General features: G+C 40.4%; 1 protein-coding gene across 1 annotated transcript in view; it reads left to right on the plus strand.

The window, feature by feature from the left end:
* Positions 1 to 27,716, plus strand: part of FYB1 (FYN binding protein 1) — a 2,052,110-nt gene that overhangs the window by 1,236,313 nt on the left and 788,081 nt on the right. The window lies entirely within an intron of this gene.

Genomic DNA, 27,716 nt, shown 5'->3' on the forward strand with positions numbered 1-27,716 from the left:
AGAGCAGATCTGAGCATTGCCATTTAGCTTATTAACATAGCTATAGAATGCCTTGTGGTTGTCCGGGTCTATATCATAACATCGAAGTTCTCTAACATTGAATGTTATTATATCGAACCCTAAACACCGAAGTGTGAAAACATCGAACAGTCAGAATAGCAAATTTTTTCCCAGGGGAAAAAATTCACTATTCCGAGAAACATACACACAGCACAAACACACACAAAAAACAGCCATCCACACACATACACTTATAATCCTACACCTAAACTAAACTTTACATGCAGTGCTAGCTATCTACTTACCTTAACCCAACCCTAACCCTAAGGTCCGTCACTATCGCACACTCACCTCCCCCGCTCCCTAACCCTAACTCACCTAACCCACCCCCTAACCCTAACCTACACACAATCGCACACTTACCTGACCCATACCCTAACCCTAACTCACCTAACCTGCCCCCTAACTCGAACCTACACACAATCGCACACTTACCTGAACTCTCCCCCCCTAACACTAACATCCACACAACCGCACACTTACCTAACCCGCTCCCTAACCCTAACTCACCAAACCTGCCCCCTAACCCTAACCTACACACAATCGCACACTTACCTGAACCCAACCCATAACGCTTCAACATACTGAACGCTGAAAACAGCGAAGCCACAGCAATGGCCCACCAAATTCTTTCCCTGGGAAAGAATTAGATGTCCTGCACCTTCACTGTTTTCAGCGTTCGACATTACGGGTTCGATATTATAACATTCGATGTTAGAGAACTTTGATATTATAATATAGACCCATGGTTGTCTTTGGAATCTTTGGCAATTTTATTTTTGTAACTAGCTTTGGAGGATTTTATGAGGGATCTCAGCTTCTTACTGAGGCTGGTAAGGGAGGTTTTTGCATCCTGGGATTTTCCTCTTTTTCTGCAACAGTTTCTTTCTTCTGTTGTATAGTTTGTTTATGGCAGGGGACCATCAGATTTGGTTTTGCTTTTTTGGAGGAGAGCGTCTTGGTTCTATTTGGGATGGCACGATTCATGCACGAGTGGATGTGCTCATACAGTGCCTTAGTGTAGGATTCAGCAGTCAAACTTTCAGCTCCCATCTGCATGGGTGTCATGAAGTTTGTCACTTCAGTCTTGAGTAGCAAGTTGTTGGCTTTGGAGAAGTTTTTTACAGAGGTTTCCTTACTGGGGGGTGGGGGAGGGATGTGGATATCAAGGGTGATTTGCTTATGGTCAGACTTGACCAATGAGGAGGTGACCACTGGTGTGGAGCATCTATCTCCCATGTTGGTATTGACCAGGTCTAGGATATTGGAGCCCCTGGTGGGACAATGAATTAGTTGATCCAGGGTGTTGGAATTTATGAATTTCAAGAACCGTTGGGAAAAGGTGTTGGTACTCGAGTAGTTTTCCCAGTTAATGGCAGGATAGTTGAAATCACCCAGTATTAGGGTGTTTGGTTGTATCTTAATATTTTCCAGTATGTTTAGAAAGGTGTAGTAAGAATCTTGGGGCATGGTGAGGGTTCTGTAGCAAGCTACAATTTGGATTGCAGTCTTACCTAGTGTTAGTTGCACCTGGAGAAGGGCTAGGATCATACCTGCCTGGGCCACATGATCCAAGAGCTCTTCCATGTCTATTTTCATGTAGTCCAGGGAGGTACATCTCAAGTCTTTCACTCCAACATGAACAATGACAGAGTCATATTTGTACTTGTTGTGGAGTGACTTGAGTGCATGCATTATGTGGTGGATCCTGTCACCCGACAGACAGCTGACTGTAATTTTCTCCTTGTTCAACCTGGTGAGTGGGACATCAGTGTGCATGACTATAGAGTCACCTATGACTAAAGTGTTGGGTACGTTGTCTTGCCTTAGGGGCTGTTGTTGGGTGGCACACTGGTGTTGTGAGCTATGTGTCACTTTGGTTGTGACTGGTGTTTGTTTGCGTTTCAGCTTCGGAGGTCCTTGTTGCTTGGACAGGTTAATGTTAAGGGCCTCCGCATATGTGGGTTTAGAGTTGCTATGTGTGGGTGTTGATGGTATGGGTTTTGAAGGACTATGTGTTGCTTGAGTTGCAGCGCAGGTGTTAACTTTCTCTTCTTGACTGTCTAGCACAATGTGCTAGATACGGGTGTGTGTGCATTTCTTTTTTTTATCAATAATAAGTCTTTATTGTTTTAACATTTTCCATACAAACTTAAACAAAACAAAAATATTAATACGTTCTAGCTATTATGTCTAATACAATCACAAAAACATATATACAATATTTACATGAATGCTTCCAAATGTAACATCAGATTGTGCAAGAACATATGAAAAGAATTATAAATAGATCAGATATCTCAATCTTTTACTTATTAACAACATTTTCCTTAAAGGATATATATGTCTCACACTACACTCGATCTCTATATATTACGCCAATATGATATTAAAAATTTGCTCCCATATCTTTGGATTATTGATATTTTTATTATGATCCTTCAAAAGTAGTTTGTGGGCTAATATGTGTCTTATTGCTAAAGTCCTAAAATTGTCCCATGACGTTTGAGATGGATTTAACCAGTTTGTAACTATATAAAGTTTCATTAATAAAAAAATATTAATAAATATAGTGATTTGGGATCTAGGAAATTGTTTTGGAGGAATATGTAATATCATGAATTCCCATGAAAGTGTTGAACTTTGATATCCCGTCTTTTGAAGTTGTAATTTTAAGGAATTCCAAAGTTTATAAATACATTTACAACTCCAGAACATATGAAGAAGATCTGCTGCTTGATCTTTACAATATGGGCAATCTGGAGATTTTTTAGGATTAAACTTGTGCAATCTGAGGCATGTATAATAGGCATTATTAAAAATCATAAGTTGAGTATACATTAATTTTTGAAAAGATATTGATTTCGTTGTTAGATTAATTGACTTCAGAAATTGCTTTTCTTCTGTAAGTGGCAGTTTATCCCTCCAATATTTTGACATAAGAACTGTATTCTGAAATTTAAGATCCTTTATTAGTTTATTGCTATAAATTTGACATCTTGTTGAAGAGTTTGCCACAGATTGAAACATTTTGTTATTTCCTCATCTTTAATTTTAAAGTCATCAAAGTAACTTATAGAGAGTTCTTTGATCTGCCTCAAAATAGTTAAATATGATTTGGGCAGATTCATTTCTTGTCTTATTGTATTAATGGACTCCTTTAAGTAGGGATATATATCAAGTGAGGTTAAATTCATCATAAGAGGAAAATTTTTAAGATTTATTAATTTATTATTAATTTTCAAGTTAGGGTTTCTATGAAAAGGTTGGAAGACCATCATATGCTGCATAAGATTTAAGGATTCAAATAAATTTTGTAATGACGTTATATATAATTTAATGTGATCCATTATATCATATAGTTTAAGCTTTTCCTTTCTTAAGAAAGGTACTGATTTGGGGTTAATATTCAAATTCAAAATATGTTTATAGTTCAAAGTTACCCATATTGGTGACCATTTATTACTAAATATGTCATAATTGGCAATTCTTAAGATTCTGTTCGAGTTTATTATTAAATAGTAAGTTTCAAAATATGGTAAATCCAATCCCCCTTTATTTTTTGGAGTCATCAATTTATCATATGATATCCTGGTCTTTTTTGGGTCCCAAATAAATTTAGCCGATTCCCTATGAATTTGTTTGAAAAAAACCCTTGGAAATTAACACTTGAGCAGATCTAAATATATATAATAATCTGGGTAAAACATTCATTTTAATAATTGCAACTTTTGCTAATATAGGTAACTTTAAATTATTCCATCTCTTAAAATCAAATAGTATGTGATCCCAGACTAATTTAATGTTAGTATTATAAAAATCCTTATCATCTGTAGAAAAGGTAATACCCAAGTATTTAATTTTATCTTCAGATTTTATCTGCCCCACCAATGAGAGAAGCGAAAAGGGTTTAGGAATTTTTAAAGGAAATATGCTTGTTTTTTTAAGATTAATTTTGTAATTAGATAGTACTGCAAAGTCCTCCACCGCTTTCAGTAATTTTTCAGTGTCTGAAATTGGTGTTGTGCAGTATATATTAAGATCGTCTGCAAACGCCGCCATGGATATTTTTGTTCCATATAATATAGGGGCATTATGATATACATTCTGTTTAATATATAAAAATAAAGGCTCTAGGTATATATTAAACAACAAGGGAGACAAAGGACAGCCCTGTCGTGTTCCATTTTTAAGTTGTATTCTTTTAGAAAAACTTTTGTTGATATATAAAGTGGTGTAAGGATTAGTATATAAGATTTGTAGCCATAAGATAAATTCCTGGGGTATATTAAAATAAGGCAAAGTGTCAAACAAGAACTCTATATTAACCCTATCAAAAGCCTTTTGCGCATCAATTATGAGTGCATAAAGTGTGTGCATTTCTGATGGGTGTCATCAGCCATGGTTGCAATGCATATCCCGCATTTCTCATTAAACGGCCTTTGTGGAACATCACCCCTGGGAAACCTCTGGTAGAGCTGTGTGGGGTGCAACATATGGCACTCATAATAACTGTCAGGTTTGCCCGCATACACATTCAGCATGATCCCACTAGCATTACATGTACCTGGCAGTTAAGGGAGTATAACCCCTTTATATTGATGTAGACCCTCCCCTGTTCACAGGGTGGTGATTTGATCTCAATGTGGGTGCAATCTATAGCACTCAACTCTTCAGGGAGGTGTGCTGTGGGGTAGAACTCCTAAATAGTTCTAGCTCTGTCCTCAGGGGTACACCGAAAATATAGTCACTGGCATGCTGTAGCATTGCATTCGGAAACTGGTGCAGAATCCCGGATATTGATGCCTGTGGCACCCCCTCGGAATGTCCCCTGTGGGTCTCTGAAAGGTTCCTGTAGCTAAAATTCTAAGTGCTACACATACTTTGTTCTCCACAGTTATTGGTTCCCCTCAGTTTGCCCTTGGTCTCAGGTGAGGATGACAGAGGTTGCAGAGTTCCTGGAATGTGCCTCTGTCCACCCTGTAGCAGTCTACTATTTCCACTTCATGCAGACCATGAAAAGTTAAATGGGATCTAAATACTCTTTTCCTCCTTGCCCGAGGTCTTTCAGCAGTAGCAGCATAGAATTGAGCCTGTTGCAAATACACATGCAGAAGAGCAGCAGCCTCTAATATTCTTTCTTTCCTGTGTAGTTGCTGTGTCTGTATTCCAAAAGGTTTTGGAGTACAGGACAGATGGCTACATGAAATGTATACGATTGCATTATAGCTCACTGAATACCTCCGACATATTGGATTGGTTGATAAGCATATAATTCAGCTGCTAATGCACTCATTAGCATGCAACTAAGTCTACATGGTTTGTGTGACTCTGAACTTCATGTAGAGCCATTTAACTGAATACAAATTAGCCCACTATCGAGTTTGCATTGTACTGCAATGCAAACACAGCATTAATGAGCCACGCAGGGTTTATTGAATCCAGCCCATAGTCTTTAGGCTATAATACATTAACTGGCCCTATATTTTAAAGGAAGGCTTTCAAGCAATTGTTATACCCATACTGCTTCATAGGAAGTTGTTTGGTATAACAAGATGTTATTAGAGACTGAATTGTTTTAAGAACAATGGACTTCATGAAAATAATCAAAGCACAAACCCACACCATGCACTGAACAGAAGGTGTGCATAAACTCATTGCAACTATTTTTACTCGTACATTCTTTTATTTCACTCCCAAACCCTTTGAAACATTCAGAAAGCTATCTGTTTACTTTTTAAAGAGGATGCAGTGGGTGTTACTGAAGTTCCTGTCTAAACATCGGTGTAGCTGTATAGAACTAAAGAACTGTATAGATAAATGCACAACTCTAAGACCTTGGACCCACATTGTTATACTGATAGCTACAGTGTTGCATCACTGTTTTGTTCGCCATGAATTCCATTGCCAAGCTTAAATTTACCTAACAAATCTCCAGTCTGTTCCATGAAATAAATTCATGAGCCAATTAAAGAAAAAAAAATTATGCTGATATGGTATAGTTTATAACCTGCAGTGCTCAGAAAACCAACAACGGTGCCAACTCTGAAATGACATGGCTGCAATCAACAATAGCAGCTGCTGCTGTAGACACTTTTTTTCTCAAAGGTGCAGCAGTACTAAGTAGGTGATAATGCTGTGCCCAACACCCCCAGAAATGTCTTATCATAAAATCTATAAAAGCAAAACAAACAGCAGCATAAACATAAGCTGCAATAAAACTCATAGCAGTCTTCATTATATGTTAAAAGTTTAAAGGTTCAAAGGCTCAAAGCCAGAAATTACAAACTAATGGCCCTAGACTGGGCCATTAAGGAGTTTGTGTCCAACTGCTCCTCATGGATTATGTTTAGATCTTTCCCCTTAAGAATATGCCTTATTTTTAAATGTAGTTAAGTTGTGCACTTCTCTCGCTTCTATGATTAGCCTGTTCTAGACTTTAACTACTCTTTCTCTGATATAGAATAATTTAGTTTTCAGGCCTGAATTTGTCTCATCAGTTTGTAATAATGAAACTTTATTCTGGGTGTGTTTCTTCATGAGATGAGATGTTTATGTTAAACAAGAAAAAACAAGCTGCAAAACTGATATAACACAAAAACTTGGTAGAGAAAACCACTTTATAAAGCAAAGCTTTCGGGCAGAACCCTTCTTCAATACTGCAGAAATGCAAATTCAATATTTGTAGCCTTTTATGGTATGTCAATAGCAGAAAAGAAGCCAACTGCCTAGCAAATATACATTGAATCTTTTTTTATTTTAATTTCTTTATATGCTAAACTGAATGCATACAGAAAGGCCATATTCAAAAATAAGGTATATGATAGCAACGTATAACAGTAACAGGGCCTCTAGAGTATGAGATGAACAAAAACTCCAGAATTAATTGTATCAGGCACATTGCTTTCCTAAAGATGTTTTAGGCAGATTTTTGCATGATTCCTGTTTGTATGATTACACCTTACAAAGCACATATAGAGATGAGCCTTAAACAAGCTGCCTAACTGAAACATACGATACCTTCTGGCATTAAAATTAAAACCATTTCCTAGTGCTCGCAAAGCTAATTTGTCCAAGTTATGCAAAATAATATCATGATCTTCTTCTTCAACACTGGAAGTGCCATATCTGTACCATCTGCAAATTTACTGGAGATTGTCATATTAAATAGTAGTATAGTAGATCAACTAGATGAGGCCCTTCTAATTAGCCATACAGAATACCTTGAAAACATTTTTAAGTTTGGATAGGGTGTTCCACTGTTTCATGAAAAATGAATGGTTATTTAACAAACATGTTACCTTGTTAATTATGAGAAGACAGATATCGATTAATCTCTTTTGATTGATAATAGCAACATAAGGAATGCTTACAAAAGCTTTAGCCACATTTAGAACAGTATATACTCATACCCAATGCATATGTTGGGGTCCTTCAGAAGCTTGAGTCTTCAGAAAGTCGAACTTCATATGGATGAGACCATATGACTTTCCAAAAACTGAAAGCTTTTGAATGTAGATCGCTGTACAGTGAGGATTGAGGAAATGTACCGTTTTCCCCACTGTAGTGTGATCTCAGAGTTGGTATATATGATATGCAGAGGGTATGGAGGGAGTAGGCAGGCTTGCCCTCCTCCAAAAGAATATAGAAAAAAAGTAGATTTTTGTTTTGCTTCTAAAGTTTGAGGTTTTGAAAAGTCGATCATATGGTCTTCACCATATGAAGTTTGACTTTCTGAAGACTTGAGCTTCTGAATGGGATCCCATCTGTTATTGTAGGGTCTATGACCACCCATTGGATGATAAAATCATCCAACAGCATATGTTGAACATGCTGTTCATTAAGCCATTAGAGTAAGATCGCATTATGGGATAAGGAAATTTACCCTTTCCCAACTGTAGAACTGTAGTGCAATCTCGGAGTTGTTTTATTGATATATATATATATATATATATATATATATATATACATATATATATATATATATATATATATATATATATATATATATATATATATATATATATATATATATATATATATATATATATATATATATATATATACACACATATATATATGTGTGTGTGTGTGTGTGTGTGTGTGTGTGTGTGTGTGTGTGTGTGTGTGTGTGTGTGTATATAGCTATATAAAAATAATTTGGGGGTGGGGGGGGTGCAGCACCCCACATGAGGAGGTTTTGGTGAACAGCCATTTATGATGTAATGCTGTTTGGCAATTTTTCCATTTGATGGCTAAACATAGACCCATTACTGTAGTGTAATATTCTAATATTCTAGCAGGTTAGTTATACATGAGCAGCCAGCAAAAATGCCATGATAATACAAGCCACTTTTTCCACTAAGGTGATGACCATCAGCTTCAAAATGATCTTTAGAAAAAGAATTACATGTCATAATAGTAAGGCAGATAGGTCTATAAAAGCTGGTGTCACACAAAGAAAGGAACATTAATTGTTCTTTTCCAAATATGAGATAAGGAAATAAAGTAGGTAGAATGTTTAAATAATGTCACAAAAATATGGAACGGATTTGTTCCTACTCTCCATGAATATACAGAAGAACCCTGTCAGGTCTTGGTGTGCTATTCTGTTTTAAGTTATGAAGAATGTCTGCAGAGTTTCTTCCATAATTTGGGGATAGTCACTGGCAAAGGTTTTAACTGGCTGACAAGGTAAGTAATCGGGTGTATACCAGTTTTTCCCAAAAATCTCATTAAAATAGTGGTAATATCACTTTCCTTATTTATACGTTTTTACTCATAATGAAATTGATGAGATGTTTTGTCAGTTCTCGTCTTGTTTCTAACATAACTAAGAAGAGATTTTTCCTATTATCCGTGATATTAATGTCTAATGTCTTTTTCATGTGCAGATTTTGCTAAGTTTATGGCTTTAGGTAATTCCTTTGATGCCTGATTAGCTTTACTTTCAGGCCTCTGATTTGATGTACTTTAAACAATCTCTGTTGGCTTTTCATTTTAGAGTACCTCTGGGAGATTAAATTATTTCCCCAGTATAAATTAATCCTAATGGAGTTTTTTTTTTCCATTTATGCTTACATATATACATTAGCCTATCAAATCCAAGTATGCCCCGTTTGGTATGTTCCTCTCCAAACACCTACACAAACTGGAAAGGCCACAGAAATACCTCACAAAGAGAATCCATGGCCTCCAACATCTGTCCTATGTGGACAGGCTCAAATCACTATCACTCTACTCGGTATCATACAGATTGCTCAGAGGTGATTTGTGTCTCACCTACAAGGCAATATTAGACCCTGCCCTACAAGAGATGCTCCATATCTCTAAGTTTAACTCTTCGCGCATTACCCACTCAGTAGGGCCTAAATCTAATATGCAACATCAACAAAACCTGCTGAAGAGACAGGTTTGTCTCCCAGAGGCTGCCCCATCTCTAGAATAAACTTCTCATACATGTCAAACAGAGTACCTTGCTGACCCTCTTGAAGTGCAAACTTGATGAATGGATGGAAAACCACAAATTTGTCTCAGAGGTTTTACCTTTGCCCCTAATTGACAGGGGCGACAAGTGCTGACTGAGGGTTCTTTTTTGGGGATAAACTCTTGGCTAGGCTTGTAAGGGCCCCAGGGCCATTAGCCTAGTAACCGCCTATGATTCTATTGTCTCTTAGACATTAATGCAACAGAAATATGTTTTGGCATCAAAGCAAGCAGGGGTAGGGGAGGATTTACTAGCCTGTATCTCTGAAATGACCACAGGATGTTTCCATCGTCAAACTGACTTTTCACTTTTTCTTAAACATTGAGATATTATTGAGTGCTTTTAGTATGTATTATCCATTCTAGTATTCACACTATTAGTTCACTTTTAATTCGTATTTTAAACATTTGCTGCAAACGTATTTACATAACACAACTAACCTACTAGATCATAGTAGTCATACTCATGATTCAGTGATGAAAAGATGTATCTTAGGGTTGCCATATGGGTGGCACATTGGTGTAGTGCTTAGCATTGTTGCCTCACAGGAAGAGATTCTCCAGTTCGATTCTCAGCTGTGGTGCCTTCTGTGTGAAGTCTGCATGTCCTCCCTGTATTTGTGTGGGTTTCCTCCAGGTGCTCCTGTTTCCTCCCACATTCCAAAGACATGCAGTAGGTGGATTGAACACTCTAAATTGGCTCTGAGTGCGTGACTGTGTGTGGTGCACCCTCCATGGAAAGTTGGGCCTTGGGCTAGCAACCTGCACCTGCAAGCCCTGTACCTGCTACAGAAATAAGTGCTGAAAGATACTTATTACCCGATGTATGACATGGTACATAAATGGAAAAGAGAGTGTTGCCACAGGGTCCCTATTGAAATGTTGGCAATCAAAATGGTGGCTGCTGACATACCAAAAAAAAAAAAATTAAAAAAAGATCAAGAATGCAGTAGAAGAGGGAATCTTGGATATTTCTTCTCCAAACTTCTATTATGCAAGGACCCAAGCCCCCAAACCCACCAAACTTATATATACTAACTCTGAGAAAAAGGAATATTCCAAGAAATGGCCATCTCTGACTTTGTATATGTAAGTCCGTTTTTCAGCCATTCATTCTCCATGTTTTGGGACTCAGTCTGGTAGTCCTGACATTTCAAATGGTTACAGTTGTCTCACCCTACATGATGCAATCAACCAATAATTACTGATGAAATTTAATTAAGGGTGGGATCAGGTAGAAATAAATCAGCTACTGCACCACTGCTGAAGGGTACACAATAATAGTAAAGTGAAAATAAAAATACTAAACAGTACTATTGTACTCTACAACAAATAAAACAGCCTTTAAAGTATGCAATGTACAAAGTCAAACAGCTGCACTGTATGTGTGCACAAATGTTTATAAAAGAACAGAAGTTAGTACTGAGGGGTTGAGTAGGTTAGTTGTCAACCTGAAGCATTTGCATCTCAGATCTAGTACTAGTGTTTTAAATGGAAAAAGAAAAAGTAACTAATGTTCAAGTAGGCCTCCTTCTCATCGCCTCTTCATTTATGTCTCCTCATCCCTATATGCTTTGTTTTCTCATCGGCTTACTGTTTTTCAATACCCACTACACATCTCAGGCAACTTATAAAGTCATAGGTGCTTATTAGGTTATTGATATGTGAGGACTTGTAGAAGTTTAGGCATGCATTCCATGAAGGTTTTAGCACTTATATTTTAAGAGCAAATAACCCAGAGATAAACAGAACATAAGGGACAAAGATGCCAAACCGGGGTGAACATGTGGTTATCCATCCATTCATTCAGATTACTTTTGAATTGAGTAAAAAAAGTATTTTTCTTTACATACAATGGAAGATGAGGCTCCCTACTGAAATGTCAGCACTCGAAAGTCCAAGTGCAAGTTAGCCAAAAAAAGAAGACCAAAAACACAGAAGAGTGAATCTCATAAATCCCTCTTCTCCATAAAATAACTTTTTTCAGGGTGGATAAGCCCCCCCTGAGCCCCCTCACCCCCAAACTTATATATACTAACTCCGATATCACCATACCCCGGAGAAAAGGGAATATTCTGAGAAATGGCACCTCGGACTTAGTATATGTAAGTCCAATTTTTCAGCCATTCAGTTTCAGTATTTCAGGACTTGCTTTAGTGGGTCCTGACATTTCAAATGATTACTGGAAGACAATTCCAAAAAAGTGTTATTCTCTGTGATACATATCTGTACCTCCAACATACCCTGTTTATGTTACAAAAGAAATTTTGAGCATGTGTTTATGCCCTCATTGGACTTGTGAATGTGCAGTAGGCCTGACAGAATGGGGGCTGTTGAGGCTCTGAATCAGAAGCAGAGATTGCATTTCAGTACCCTATATTATGTCAAAAAGAGGGACAAAGGCTTTTAGACAGTCCACAGAGATTTTGTAATTTAGGCCCTTGATTTTCTTAGTAAGAAAACATTGTGAGCATTCAAGCTGTGTCAAATGTTTAGACTAGCTTATACAAAGGGGAAGCATTATACTTATTGACTGGCCTGATAATGCAAAACACAGTGGAAAGATCATATCCCTGGGCATGGATGCCATGCCCTTAGTGATAAGCTCTGCAAAGAAAAAGGACTTTCTTACAATAGTGGCTAAATGGTGATTGAAGGACAGTTTGTTGTCTGCATAGGTTCCCATGTCCCTAACTACATGATCAAGTTTCAACAGTGTGTTGCCATTGTGATAGGTACAAGGGACTTCTAGTTTGCTGAAGGATATTAGTATACATTTCTTGGCATTTAGTTTATTCTAAGGTTTTAACACCAGCTATTAATATGGGAAAGGTTATCTTGGAGGATCTTGGAATCCACTGGAGGGAGTTTATGATGGCACCAAGTTTACAGTCATCTGGAAATGCAGCCAGCCAAAAACTTTTAACAGTAGCAAGTCAATGGAAAAGAGGAGTTGCCTAAGGACTGAACCTTTGGGTACAACACTAGTGGCAGGTCTTTTGGACAAGGTAGAACAGCCCATCCTAATTTCCTGGATTCTATTTATAAGCCAATTTGCTATCCAATGAATTACACTGAGATTAACATTTAATTAGTATAGTTAATCTGTGACATCCAAGTGCTGGAAGTTGTTGAATACCTTTGACAGGTCCAGATATCCATACTGCACAGATTCACCATCATCCATTGCTTCAATAACCTTCTCAGAGAAGGGTTAAGAGTTTATAGATTATTGTTGTCCTTATCTATTAATTCTATAATGATCTGTGATCAGTAAGATGCTGTCCGGTTCGATTCTCAGCTAGAGCGTCTTCTGCGTGGAGACATGCGTGAATGGGTGTACCTTCGTTGAAGGTTGTGCATCAGAGCTGGCAACTCGGTACGTAAAAATCAACTGCCAATCATTAGCAGACCAGAGTTCCGCTGTGGTGACCCCTAACTGGGAAAAGCCGAAAGACACAACAACAACAGATTCACCATCATCCATTGCTTCAATAACCTTCTCAGAGAAGGGTTAAGAGTTTATAGATTATTGTTGTCCTTATTTATTAATTCTATAATGATCTGTGGTATAGCGTTATAGATGAGACTAGTCAGACTTACAGGTCTATAATTTTCTGGGTGCACTGACACCCTACCTTTGTACAAGGGGATGGAAGTTGCTGCACTCCATTCATTTGGAACAAAATCTGTTTCGAGGCCAACATCGCATAGCCTCTGTAAGAGATCCAAAAGGTCCTGTTTCAAGCTGGCCAATAAGCAGCCTAGTATGTTATCTGGATCCACAGACGCAGTGCTCTTGGTCTTGAATAGTATCTTGAAGACTTATTCATGGGAGATTTAAGGTGGAGGTCTAGATGCAGGTACGAGATCTGAGAATGTAGGAGGGGAGACAAAGATGAAGTTAAAGCTAAATTTATCCACTAGTAGGTTGCCTATGACCTCTGTGTCTGAGTATGTAATATAATTTACTACTTGCTCTACATGGTGCTGGGCATTGTTTCTAAAGTTTCTAACTTAGTTAAGGAAGGCATTGTGGTTGTCCTTTGCTGGGTGACTGTCCTTACCTCATAACTGGCTTTGTTTGATTTGATTAGGGTCCAGAGTTCTCATTTAAGTTTAGCAAGAGCTTTTTTCTATCTTGAGAAATACATTTATTTTTATGTGAAATTAGTTTTTTCTTTTATTACAAAGCCTATTTATATTTAGCTTCCACCATAGAGATAGATTTTTGAGTCTGGAATTGTATTTATCAATATATGAAAGCCTTGGGAGTATAGGTGCAGGTCATCCCTGGCAAAGCAGTTAGAGCAGTCTACCATCTCCTCCTTTGCTGATATATATTGCCCCCCCCCCACCAACTTGAATGACATCAGAAGCTAAGACAATTGTTGAAGTCTATAATATTTTGTTCACATTGCATTATCATTCTTGTTGATGGTAAATTGCTGCTCTAGGCCATGTTCATACCTGCCACATATTCTGAGAGCTCCATCATGTCTCACTTCATATAGTTCAGGGAGGTACTTTTCAAGTCATTTACACCCATGTGTACCAAGACTGTAGCATATGTGTATTTGTGGTGCCAGGACTTAAGTGTCTGCATGATGTGGCAAATCCTGGCACCTGATAGGTAACTGACAGTGATACTATCTTTGAACAGCTTGATTAGTTGTACATCAGTGTATGTCACAATGGAGTCCCCTATGACTAGGATGTTTGCCTTATGGGCTTTTGAACTGAGTCACTGAGAGCCTCAGAGGTGTGTTTCAAGGTGGATGCTGTCTGTATTACATGTTTGTGAGGTTCCTGAGGGTACTCCTTGATCTCTCTCTCTCTCTTAAAACCCTACAACTCTATTTTTGCGCGGTTTTGCGGACTGAGCAGCTTTGGGCAGCGCCGCCTAAACAGGTTTAAACTATTCCAGGCTCCACAAAGTCTGCTCTTCACTTTTTCCCTTAGAACTGTTCAAACTCTCAAAGTAATCACTCTATTCTCTTTCTAAAGCCCTGCACTTGCTCAGCTCTTATAAGGAAACACTAACTAACTAAAGCACTACACCCTCCTTGACTTCTCATAAGTATTAGACTCCCGATTGGGCCTTCCTGATCAAGTGAAAAATAAGTTCCCTTCCCTAATCTGATCAGTAAAAAAACAGTTCCCTATACTAATCTGGTATGTCCAAGGGTCAATTTCAAGGTTACTCTCCAGTCCAGCTGGTGAATCTGGGAATTCTGAGGCAATGTTACAATTGCCTTATGTACACAGACAACCCTCTCCTCCTTCCAACAAACTCTAATACATGTGAGAGATGCAGTTACACAGCCAAACTGGAGGCAGAGCTCTCTCAACCCAAGACTGGCACAGTCAGTCAGAAGGAAAAGGTAACCACCCACACCACAAATCCAGTCTCACACAGACCTATTGCATCTGCATACCAAACACATAAACACACAAAAACATACTCGGAGGCTCTAAATAAAAATCTGCCTAAACAGCAAAAACCTCCTAAGCAGATATCCAAGCAACAGCCACCCCTCAACAATACCCACAAATCACATATCTCACAAAATCAGTGTGCCTCACAGTCACAGCCCTTAAGGCCAAACAACACACCAAATACACTTGTTATAGGGGACTCTATTGTCCGGCACACTGACGTCCCGCTCACCAGACTGAACAAGGAGCAGGTCACTGTAAGCTGCCTGTCAGGTGCCAGGATCCACCACATAGCAAGCACTCAGGTCACTCCAAAGCAAGTACAAGTATGACTCTGTCATTGTCCATGCTGGTGTGAATGACCTGAGACGTACCTCCCTGGACTACATGAAAAGAGACATAGAGGAGCTCTCTGACCATGTAGCCCAGGCTGGTATGTCCCTGACCTTGAGTAGCATCTTGCCCTCACCAAGAATGATGCCACAGTATAAAGACAAAATGATCAGTTTCAACAATTGGCTACAGTATTGGTGTCATTCAAAGGGGATCCAGTGTCTGTCAGCCTGGGATGACATGCTCGACAAGCCACGTTGCTTCGCTAGGGATGGCTTGCACCTGTCACCCTTAGGCTTTCGTATACTGGCCAAGGCTCTTGCCACCCCCATAGTGCCTTTTTTAGGCAAGGCTCAAAGGACAAACCCACCTCCATAGACAACCCAAAGATAAAAAAACTAAAGGTAATGCTACTCAATGCCAGAAGTCTAAACCTCAAGATGCATGCACTCAAGACTCTCCTCAGTATGGAGAAAATCGATGTTTGTGCAGTAACAGAAACCTGGTTCAAGGCTCCTGAGAGCACCCCAACACTACCAGGTTATAACTCATACCATGCATTTCGGCCCCAAAACTCGGACCAAAGCACAAAAGGAGGGGGAGTATCTATATTCATCAAAGATACCTACACCTCCAGGTTAGTGGCACTGCACGAAGCATCAGAAACCATCCATGTGCAACTAACAGCGGACAAAACTGCCTTTCAGTTTGTAGCCTGCTACAGAACACCCTCCCTATTACAGGAATCCCACTTGGCATTCCTGAGAACACTGGAGAATGTGAAGGTCTCTCCAAACACTATGTTATTGGGTGACTTCAACTACCCAAACATTAACTGGGAAAACTACTCAAGCCCAAACACCCTCGCCCAACGGTTCCTTGAATTTATAAACTCTAACGCAATGGAACAACTGGTCACCACTCCCACAAGAGGGAACAACATATTGGACCTGGTCATCACCAACATGGGGACTCTATGTTCCACACCAGAGGTAAACTCCTCATTGGTAAGATCAGACCATAAACAAATTTCCCTGGACATCCATATCCCATCCCCACCCCCAGCCAAGGAAATCACTGTAAAGAATTTCTCAAAAGCCAACTTTGCACTTCTCAAGACTGAGGTGGAATCCTTCAAAGCCCCTGGGCCAGAGGATAATACAGCCCAATCCGCAGAATCCTTTACAAATGCATTCTATGAGCACCTGCAGGAATGCATGGATTGTGCTATCCCAAATAAAACCAAGACTCGCTCCTCCAAAAACAGGAGACTGGTCTGGTGGACCCCGGCCATAAATAAGCTATACAACAGAAGGAGGAAGCTACTACATGACAGAGCAAAATCCCAAAAAGGGAAGGCATCTCTGATCAGTATTAGCAAGAAACTTCGATCCCTCATAAAATCATCAAAGGCCAGTTTCGAAAGAAAAATTGCCCTAGACACTAAAGATAATCACAAGGCCTTCTTTAGTTATGAAAGGAACATGGGCGGAAACTCTCAGATATGCTCTGAATTTTTGCATAACGGTACAAAATATACTGAACCTACAGACATAGCCAACATCCTGGCAGACAGATTCAGCGCAAACGTCTCCCCCCTTCCCCCCCAAAGGAGCAAATGCCTATCCCAACTGAATGTAACCTCCCTGACATCACAGATGCACAGGTGAAAGCTGCCCTCTCCAAAGCAAAAAACACAGCATCTATGGGACTGGATGGTGTCCCAGGCTGTGTCTTACATGAGCTCCAAGAAGAACTGAACCCTCACATTAAGTCACTGTTCAAACTTAGCCTTACTACAGGATATGTACCCAAAGAATGGCATACAGCTACAGTGGTCCCACTCCACAAAGGTGGTGCCACAACAGACCCCAGAAACTATCGCCCCATAAGCCTGACTAGTCTGGTCTGTAAAGCTATGGAGCGTATTATCATGGAACTCATAAACAAAGACATTGGGAGCCTCCAGACAATGGACCCTACCCAATTCGGCTTTGTTAAGGGCAGATCTTGCCTCTTAAACCTAGTTGATTTCTTTGAAACAGTTACCAAAGCCATAGATGAGGGCAAGGTAGTCCACACAGCCTACCTGGACCTCGCAAAAGCCTTCGACACAATACCCCACTCAGGCATCATAAATAAGCTTACCAGCTTAAATATCAACCCCTATATCACAAGATGGGTTGCAAACTGGCTCAGAGATAGAACCCACATGGTCAGAATCGCAGGTGCCATGTCCGAATCCAAACCAGTTACAAGTGGCATCCCACAGGGCTCAGTTCTGGGACCTCTCTTGTTCGGTATATACTTCTCTGAGGTCCAGGCTAACACGGGGGGATTATGGCTGACAAAGTTCGCAGATGACTGCAAACTGGGGGCCATAATCGAATCTCCAGCTGACACAAGCATCCTCCAAAAGGGTCTCACAGAGAAGGATGCTTGGTGCCAGAGCCACGGCCTCAAGCTAAATGCTAAAAAGTGCATAGTCATCCCCTTTAGGAAAAACAAGGTGCCCACAAATTACCACATAGGTGGTAATCCATTAATCTGGAAGAAGTAATTAGAGATTTGGGGACCAACGTAGATAGTAATCTCTCCTTTGATAATCACGTTGCCAAAGTGGTTAGAAAGACCTTCTATATAGCCCACCTTATCACGAAAGGGTTCGCATCTAGATCAAGAGAGGTCATTGTGCCCCTCTACTCATCACTCATCAGGCCCATAATTGAATACAATGTCCCTTTTGGGATGTACCTTACCCGACACCTGCAGCAACTGGAGAGACCCCAAAAGTACCTCACCAAGAGGATCACGGGCTACAAACAGATGTCCTATGCAGCTCAACTAAAGAAACTCCAGCTCTACTCAATTGCTTACTGCCTACTCAGAGGCAATCTATGCCTGACGTACAAAGCCATGTCAAACCCAGAATTAATAGACATGCTCCGCCTCAAAAAATCCAAGTCCCTTAGAGCTACACGCTCCAGGGACCTAAACCTCAGCACAAAAATAAATAGGACATGCTGGAGGGACAGATTAATTTCCCAGAGGCTCCCCTCACTCTGGAATAGAATCCCAATTCATGTTAGACATAGCCCCTCGCTGACCCTCTTCAAGCGAAATTTGGACGCCTGGATGGGAAATCGCAAATTCACCCCTGGGATCTATCCTGTGTCCCTGCTAGACAGAGGTACAGTAAACTAATCTTAAAAGGGTACCTTCTGTGACCTACTTTACAGAGGCACAGTAGGCTAATCTAATAGGGAGGCGGAAGCCAAATACACTCTGGCTAGGCTTATAAATGCCCTAGGGCAGATAGCCTAGTATCTACCTATGAACCTATGAACTTGTTTCTTAGGTTATATTTAGGAGACCTTTGTGGTTTAGGGAGGTTCCCTTTAAGAACTTCATCTTATGTAGGTCTATGGGTTTTGCCTGATCTGTGTGTGATAGGATTAGTATGGTATTATGTATGGTATCTTCATGTGAGAGTTCTGCCTCCAATAGCATTACATAGCTGCATCTATTAAATACTACATCATCTTGTTTAAATAACAGGTGATTGTCAGTAAACATATGACAATTTCAACGTTATCTCAGAATCAGCATTTCAGCCAAGCTGGCTACAGAGATGGCTGAAAAGTGTAAATTCATGGATCCAAGTGCTTAGTATTGTGGGCAGAATGTGAAGGGGAATAGCACCTATGAGGTATGGAGGTGATTACTAGATGTGCTATCCATCTGACACATGAGATATTGCTGGTCTCATCACAACTGCATGCAGCTGGGAATCAATGATCCCTAACTACGTCTCTCACCAGAAGCAAAAGAGTAGTGTTATTCCTAGGCTGCTTCCTAAAAATTAATATTAACACAGATGTTGTTGTGATAAGTACAATTGCTATGGCCTTCTCTTGGTATATATCCTGAATAGAATAGGTTCATAGGTTCATAGGTTTATACTAGGCTATCTGCCCTAAGGAATTTATAAGCCTAGCCCAAAGTTATGTGGCTTACGTCACCCCTTATGTTAGAAATAATGTGCCCATTAGTTTGTTGTGCCTCTGTCCAGCAGTGACACAGAGATGATTCCCGGGGTAAACCTACGATCTCCCATCCACCGGTCAAGATTTCTCTTGAACAGAGCCAGCAAGGTGCTCTGCCTCACATGGACCGGGATTTTATTCCACAGCATGGGGAGTCTCTGGGTGATCAATCTATCCCTCCAGCACGTCCTATTTATATCTGTGCTAAGGTTTAAGTCACTTGCTCTAGTGGTTCTGGTGGATTTGGATTTTGGAGCATGTCCATTAATTCCGGGTTGGTCATGGCCTTGTATGTCAGGCACAGGTCACCTCTGAGCAGACGGTATGCAACTGAATAGAGTTGGAGTTTCTTCAGTCTGGCAGTATATGACAGGTTTTGGAGTCCCTTTATCCTTTTGGTGAGGAACTTTTGGGGTCTCTCCAAATGCTGCAGGTGTCGGGTGAGATACATCCTGAATGGGGCATTGTACTCGATCATTGTTCTGATAAGTGAAGAGTATAGGTGAACAATGACCTCACTTGATCTGGATGTGAATCCCTTCATGATCAGATGGGCAATGTAGAAGGTCTTTCGAACCACTTTAGCAACGTGAGTGTCAAACGAGAGGCCACTGTCAACCTGGGTACCCAGGTCCCTGATAACGTCTTCTGTGCTTAGTGGGTTGCCACCTATATGGTAGCTTGGGGTTACCTTGTTTTTCCTGAAGGGTAAGACTATACACTTTTTTGCGTTTAACTTCAGGCCATGGCTCTGGCACCAGCTATCAGTTTCCGTGAGACCCCTCTGAAGGATGTCTGTGTCCGATGTACTATCCACTATGGCACCCAGTTTGCAGTCATCCGCAAACTTTGTCAGCCATAGTCCTCCTATGTTTGCCTGTACTTCTGAGAAGTAGATGCCGAACAATAGGGGGCCAAGGACTGAGCCCTGTGGGACACCACTTGTAGCCGGCTTGGAGTCTGACATGGCTCCAGCAACTCTAACCCTGTGGGTTCTGTCCTTTAGCCAGTTTGCAACCCATCTTGTGACATATGGGTTTACATTTAAGCTGGTAAGTTTCTCTATGATACCCGAGTGGGGTATTGTGTCGAAAGCTTTTGCAAGGTCAAGGTAGGCTGTATGGACTGCCTTTCCCTCATCAATGGCCTTGGTAACTGTTTCGAAGAAGTCGACCAGGTTCAAAAGGCAAGATCTGCCCTTGACAAAGCCAAACTGGGTTGGGTCCAAGGTCTGCAAGTCCCCTATGTCCTTGTTTATGAGTTCCATTATGATCCTCTCCATAGCTTTGCAGACCAGGCTTGTTAAGCTTATGGGGCGGTAATTACCAGGGTCCGTAGAGGCACCACCTTTGTGGAGTGGGACCACAGTTGCTGTATGCCACTCCTTGGGCACATATCCTGTGGTAAGGCTAAGATTAAACAGATGCCTTATGTGCGGGTTTAGTTCTTCATTGAGTTCATGTAGCACACAGCCGGGGACACCATCCGGTCCCATTGATGCTGTGTTTTTAGCTTTAGAGAGAGCAGCTTTCACCTGCGCATTTGAGATGTCTGGGAGGCTACACTCTGTTGGGATAGTTATCTCTCCTTTTTGGGGTGAGAGGGGGGTGAAGTTTGTGCTGAACCTGTCTGCTAGTATGTTGGCAATGTCTGTGGGCTCAGTGATTTTTGTATCATTTTGGACTAATTCTGAGCATATCTGGGAGTTTCCACCCAGGTTTCTGACATAGCTGAAGAAGGCCTTATGATTGTCTTTTGAATCTATGGCAATTTTTTTCTCAAAGTTGGCCTTTGATGATTTTATGAGGGATCGTAGTTTCTTGCTAGTACTGATCAAAGATGCCTTCCCTTTTTGGGATTTTGCTCTATCATGTAATAGCTTTCTCCTCTTATTGTAAAGTTTGTTTATGGCTGGGGTCCACCAGACTGGACGTTTGCCCTTGGTGGAAAGAGTCTTGGTTTTATTTGGGATTGCCTTATCCATGCAGTCCTGAAGGTGTTCATAGAAGGCATTTGTAAGGGCTTCCGCAGCTTGGGTTGTGGTTTCCATTGGCTCGGGGGCCTTGAAGGATACCACACCTGTCTTGAGTAGTGTGAAGTTTGCTTTAGAGAAGTTCTTCACTGTGGTCTTTTTTGTTTGGGGTGGGGGCGGGATGTGGATTTCTAGTGAGATTAGTTTATGATCTGATCTCACCAAAGAGGGATATACTTCCGGTCTGGAGCATTTTGTCCCCATGTTTGTGATGATGAGATCTAGTATATTTTCTCCTCTTGTGGGGACGGTGACTAGTTGTTCCATGGCATTTGAATTTATAAACTCCAGGAACCTTTGGGCTAGAAAGTTGGGGCTTGAGTAATGTTCCCATTCTATATTTGGGTAGTTGAAGTCACCCAATATGATGGTGTTTGGTGATACATTTATACCCTCTAGTGTCTTCAGTGAGGCTGTGTGGGTTTCCTGAGTTTGAGAGGGTGGCCTGTAGCATGCTACAAATTGTAGAGCAGTTTTGCCTATGGTTAATTGCACCTGGATGGTTTCCGATGCTTCGTGCGTAGCCACCATCCTGGAGGTGTGGGCATCCTTGATGAATATGGATACACCCCCTCCTTTTGTGGTATGGTCCGGGTTTTGGGGCCGGAACGCATGATATGAGGTAAAACCTGATAGTGCCGGGGTGCTCTCAGGAGCCTTGAACCAGGTTTCAGTCACAGCACAGACATCGATGTTCTCCATACTGAGAAGGGCCTCGAGTGCGTGCATTTTGAGATTTAGACTTCTGGCATTGAGCAGCATTACCCTTAGTTTCTTCCCATTTTGTTTTCTAGGGTGGTAGGTTTAGAATTTGAGCCTTGCCTAAAAAGGCGCTATGGGGTGGCAAGAGCCTTAGCCAATATCCGAATCCCAGGGTGACAGGTGCAAGCCGTCCCTTCGAAGCAGCGTGGCTTGTCAAGCATGTCATCCCAAGCAGACAGACACTGGATCCCCTTTGAATGACACCAGAAATTAAGCCAATTGTTAAAGCTGATCATCTTGTCACTATATTGTGGCATCATTCGTGGTGAAGGAAGGATACTGCTCAGGGTCAGGGTCATACCTGCCTGGGCTACATAATCAGAGAGCTCCTCTATGTCTCTTTTCATGTAGTCCAGGGAGGTACGTCTCAGGTCGTTCACACCAGCATGGACAATGACTGTGTCATACTTGTACTTGCCGTGGAGTGACCTGAGTGCTTGTGTTATGTGGCGGATTCTAGCGCCCGATGGGCAGCTTACCGTGACCTTCTCCTTGTTCAGCCTGGTGAGTGGGACGTCAGTGTGTCTGACTATGGAGTCACCTATGACAAGTATGTTTGGTGTTGTATTTGGCCTTAAGGGCAGTGACTGCTTTGCACACTGATTTTGTTTTTTATGTGTTGTTTGTGTGGTGTCTTGAGTTTGCAGTTGCTTGGGTGTCTGCTTTGGAGGCCTTTGCTGTTTAGGTAAATTTTTACTCAGCTGCGGAATCTACAGCAACTGGACACAACAGACGGCCAAGCTGTAAAAAGGATCTAAAAAAGTTCTCACCAAAACTGCAACTTCTCAGTGAAGTCCCATGCATATTGCCCAATCAGAGATCAGCAGGAATCAATTCTCCTCTGCTTTTTCTGTCACCAGAAGCAAAGCAGTAGCAATAATCCCAATATGGCTCCTAGAAAGCACATTTTTAGGCTTTTCAGTGATTGGCAATCTCTTAGAAGGCTAGCATATACTGTTCCTCTGCTCCCTCTCTAACCAGTAGCAAAACAGAAGCATTAATCCCAGTTCCTAAGAAGTAGTTCATAGGCTCTCCAGTGATTGGTAGTATAGTCCCAGATGTTACAGATTTTAAAAGTAGAAAAGGAATAATATTCTCAATAACTTTGTTAGTGATGGGATTTGCTTGTGAAGACAGTGGCCAGACCATTTATCTTTCATCCGCAGCTGAAACAGTCATGTGACATGTAGTAGGTATCACAGCTGTATACCCTGAATGCAGCACCAGGTTGCTGGGCTGGAGCAGTTCTTTCAGAATGTACGATAACTTCAAGATGGTAATCACTGTGGCGTTACTACAAAACTAATGTGACACTGATGCAGCATTATCTTGAGAGATAGCAATACACAAAAAGAAAATCAAACTGTGGAATAGCAGATACAGCAACAGTGTTCAAAGAACTAGGTATGCAAATGGTAATGTATGTGCACCCTTAATTTGCATTATTAACACAGAGGCCGGAATGAAGGATTCATAAAATGCATATTCTAATTACACTGATGATAATTACTATCCAAGTAAACTTTGCATCAGAAGTTGAATGGAAACTAACAGTGAAACGAGAGAGCAAGTGACATTTAATAGTCTGCATTGTTTTTTGGTTTCTCTGCTGGGCCTAGGCGTTTTTCTAAGTTTAGTTTCCTTCCACCCTCACTATTACTGTTTTTGTTTTATACTTGGAGACTTTTGAGCTGCCTGCTCCTACAGTGTAGCTGGGTCCAGAGGCTGTTCCCAATCTTATCCCCTCTGCTCGTCTTACTGGTTACTGCAAGGGCGTCCACACTTTAAATAAATTCATGAACTGTGACCTGGCTCAGATTTTATTTTTTTTTTGTGTGTGTGTGTGTGTGTGTGTGTGTGTGTGTGTGTGTGTGTGTGTGTGTGTGTGTGTGTGTGTGTGTGTGTGCGTGTGTGTGTGTGTGTGTGTGTGTGTCCTGCTGTCTGTGAGTGAGTGTCTATATGTGAGTGCGCATGAGTCCATGGGTATGTGTGAGTGTGAGTGACTGTATATGCAAGTGTGCATGAGTACATATGTACCCGAGTATGTATGTGCATGCATGCGTGTGTAGAAAGGCATCACACTCTTGTCCTCTAAGAAGGTGAAAGTATGTGTGTGTCTCGTGTTGTCTGCAAGTGTTTGCAAGAGCATGTGTGAGTGAGTGTGTATATGTGAGTGTGCGTGAGTGCATGCAAGTGTGTATATGCGAATGTGCATGAGTACATGTGTACCTGAGTACATGTGTGCATTTATAAGTGTGGAGAGGGACTCATAGCTCTCAACTGTACTTATTTTCACAGAATGTCCAGATTTGTGCCTTATATTTTTTATCTGTTTTTCATAAAATTTGTGGTTTGCTGGCAGATCCCTATGAATTGAAGTCACTCAATGATGACAGGCATTCGAGTTTCAGACTCAGTACCTTTCAGAAAGTGCATGCTGACATGGGTACTGTTATTCTGTCAACTTTCTAAGTTTGTAGGAGCACTGTTTGAAGTCTGTCCCTATTTTTGGGCCTTTGTCCCCCCATTATTTTAGGCTAAGAGGATGAGAGGTGTGTAAAGGGTTCAGACTCCTACATAAGGGAGTTTGAGGCATGTGGAGGGTTTAGACTCCTGCATAAGAGAGTTGAGATATATAGAGGGTTCAGACTTCTATTTAGGAGAGGCTGAGGTGTGTAGAGGGTTCAGACTCCTACATAAGGGAGATTGAGATGTGTAGAAGGTTTAGACTCCTACGTAAGAGAGGTTGAGGCATGTGGAGGGTTCAAACTCCTGCGTAAGAGAGGTTGAGGTATGTAGAGGGTTCAAATCCTACGTAAAGGAGGTTGAGGTGTATAAATGGTTCAGACTCCTACATAAGGCAGGTTGCTTCAGATAACACCTTTTTTTTAAATACTTTTAAAGCAGTTTTCAGAGGCATACCTCTCAACCTCTCATTACAAGAAATCTGGACAAAGCCTAAAACAATGAGGGGACAAAGGACCAGAAGGGGAGACACGCTTTGAATATTGCTCTTGTGGGCTTTGAAAGTTGGCAGAATAACATGATTTGTGTTGGGATATATTTTGTAAAGGATATGAGGTCTGCAACTCAAATGTGTGTGTTTATTTAGTGGCTTCATCCCTTAGTGAACTGACAGAAAACCACACATTTTATGAGGAAAGGACCAGTGATATGAGGCAAAAATCTGGTCAGTTGCGAGGTATGCTGTGAAGGTTATATGTTAAATAATGAAAGTTATATTTCTGCATTTTTGTTGTAGCTGTGCTTCAAAATCAGTAGCAGTTTAACTCCTCGCGGAAAATGGTTTGCAGACAGATAACTTTCATCATTCTAACATGTAACATTCTCAGCTATTCAGGAAAATATTAATTTTATACTATTACTTTATTATAATAAAATAATATTATTACAATTATGCAAAAAGCCCAGAATTTCCAGACACAAGATATACAAAAAGATTAAGAGAGAAATTAGAGGAAAGAAAAATACTTCCACAAGAAAAACTGTCAGATGCTTCAAATAAAAATGTATGTTCATTAATACAACAGAGTGTGAAAAACAATATATAGACTAAGAAACTTTGTTTGGAAAAAGAAGCACTTGAGGAAGTGCAAAAATATAAACAACAAATCCTAGAGATTTTTGAAAAGTATAAAAAATAAATATGGACATGGGAAAGAAAGAGAGATTTGATATGGTGCAGTATTTATGCAAAGACGAAAGCCAAATTAATCAATATAAAGAAAGCAGCCCCAAAGATATTCAAAGACAAATACAGGCAAAGGCATCCAGATATGGAAAATTTCACAGTAAAAATAATATCACAAAGAGAGAATGAAGAAAATAAGATTAGTAAAGTAGAAGTTAAAAAATACAAGGTAAAGTTATGGCGTGCCTGAGAAGTGAAGGATTTGGTGTAGAAGGTCTAATACAGGTTACATCACAGCATGATGGAATGAGTCCCCAAAGTAAGGAGAAACAGGAACATCAGGAGACATCTGAAGAAGAAATATGGACATGGGAAAGGAAAAGAGATTTAATATGGTGTACTATCTATGCAAAGGAGAAAGCAAAACTAATCAATACAAAAAGAGTAGCACCAAAGATATTTGAAGAGAAATACAGGCAAAGGAATCTGGACATGGAAAACTTTACAGTACAAAAAATAAGAAAACAAAGAGGAACAGTTGAAAAGGAGATTATTAATGGAGAAGTTAAAGAAATAGAAACTGAGGTTATGCAGTACCTGCGAAGTGAGGGATTCAGTGTGGAAAATCTAATTCAGAAAGCACCACAACAAGGTAGAGCAATGGACTTCCAAATTAAGGGGAAACCAGTGGAACAGGAAAGCAATGTAAAGAAATCTCCTACTGAGCCTATATATCCTGGTGTATATGACAATTATTTTGGAAATAGCTTACCTCTGTAGCCACTTTTCTCGAGAATTACCCTGCTATACCTATCTGCACTACAACATCACAGCAGCTTTTTATACACCTGTATAACAATGCTACAAACTTTTAAATGATGTTTACTATACATTGTCTTCTAAGGGCATTTTCCGGCTGATCTCAAGTTGCACAACAGCAGACTCAACTGCACTTCTGCAGACAAATGTTGTTTGGACCTGCATGTCAGTATTAGTAATTACCACATCAAAGAAAATGGTCACTTTTGATCTTTCTGAAACTAACTCCCAGGAAGACGTGAAATGAAAGCCCCATTAGCCTGGCTACAATCACAGCCGTGGGCATAACAGAAGCTTCAGCTTCAGAAATGGGCAGTGAGAATATGTACTCAACTTCACCTTTAAGCTGCTGCAAGCAATTTGCACTTATTTTCAAAGTGTTTCAAGAACTATGCTTGTCTTCATCTGTACTATCTCTGCACAGCAGCATGATTCTAAATTTGGTGTAACCCAATAGCAGATCTACCTACAAATCATGCATACTCAGAGTGACACTGCTTTGGAGACATACCTGAAATCTCATTGTTGCCATAGTGATATAAATTTACTTGCTTGTTTTTATGACCATTTTCATTGATCACAGGCAAATGTATCCCAATGCAGAATAGGCTATGATATTGTGACTTCTCATAATATCTTTATTGGGAAACAATTTATAAGCTTGAAATCCTGAAATATCGAAGTTCAGAATCTCGAGCCCATAAAATGGAAAAGATCTGAACATCACAACTCCAGAAGTCCGAAATTCAAAATCTCGAATGTCGGAGATCTTGAATTAGCGGTTCTGGTGTTGCGCTGTGTTCATGGATTCTTTATGTTTAAGGTGTTGGGTAGGGGTTGTAGTGTGTGTTACTGTGTGTGTGATGTGTGTGTACGAGAGGAATGTAGTTTGTGTGTTGGTGTTTTGTGTGTGTGTGTGTATGTAGTGCGACCTTGGAGTTAGAATATTTAAGTTGGGGGTATGAGGGTGCAGGGGGGCTTGCCCCCCCTGCATATAGTAAAGGTAGGTGTGTGTGTTTGTTTAGTTGTGTGCGTGTGTGTTGTATTGCTTTTTGACAATGTCGGGAGGTGTGTCTGTCTGTCTTTG

This window comes from Protopterus annectens, chromosome 1.part0 (assembly GCF_019279795.1).
Source record: "Protopterus annectens isolate FY-2018-M chromosome 1.part0, PAN1.0, whole genome shotgun sequence".
Taxonomy (NCBI): Eukaryota; Metazoa; Chordata; order Ceratodontiformes; family Protopteridae; genus Protopterus; species Protopterus annectens.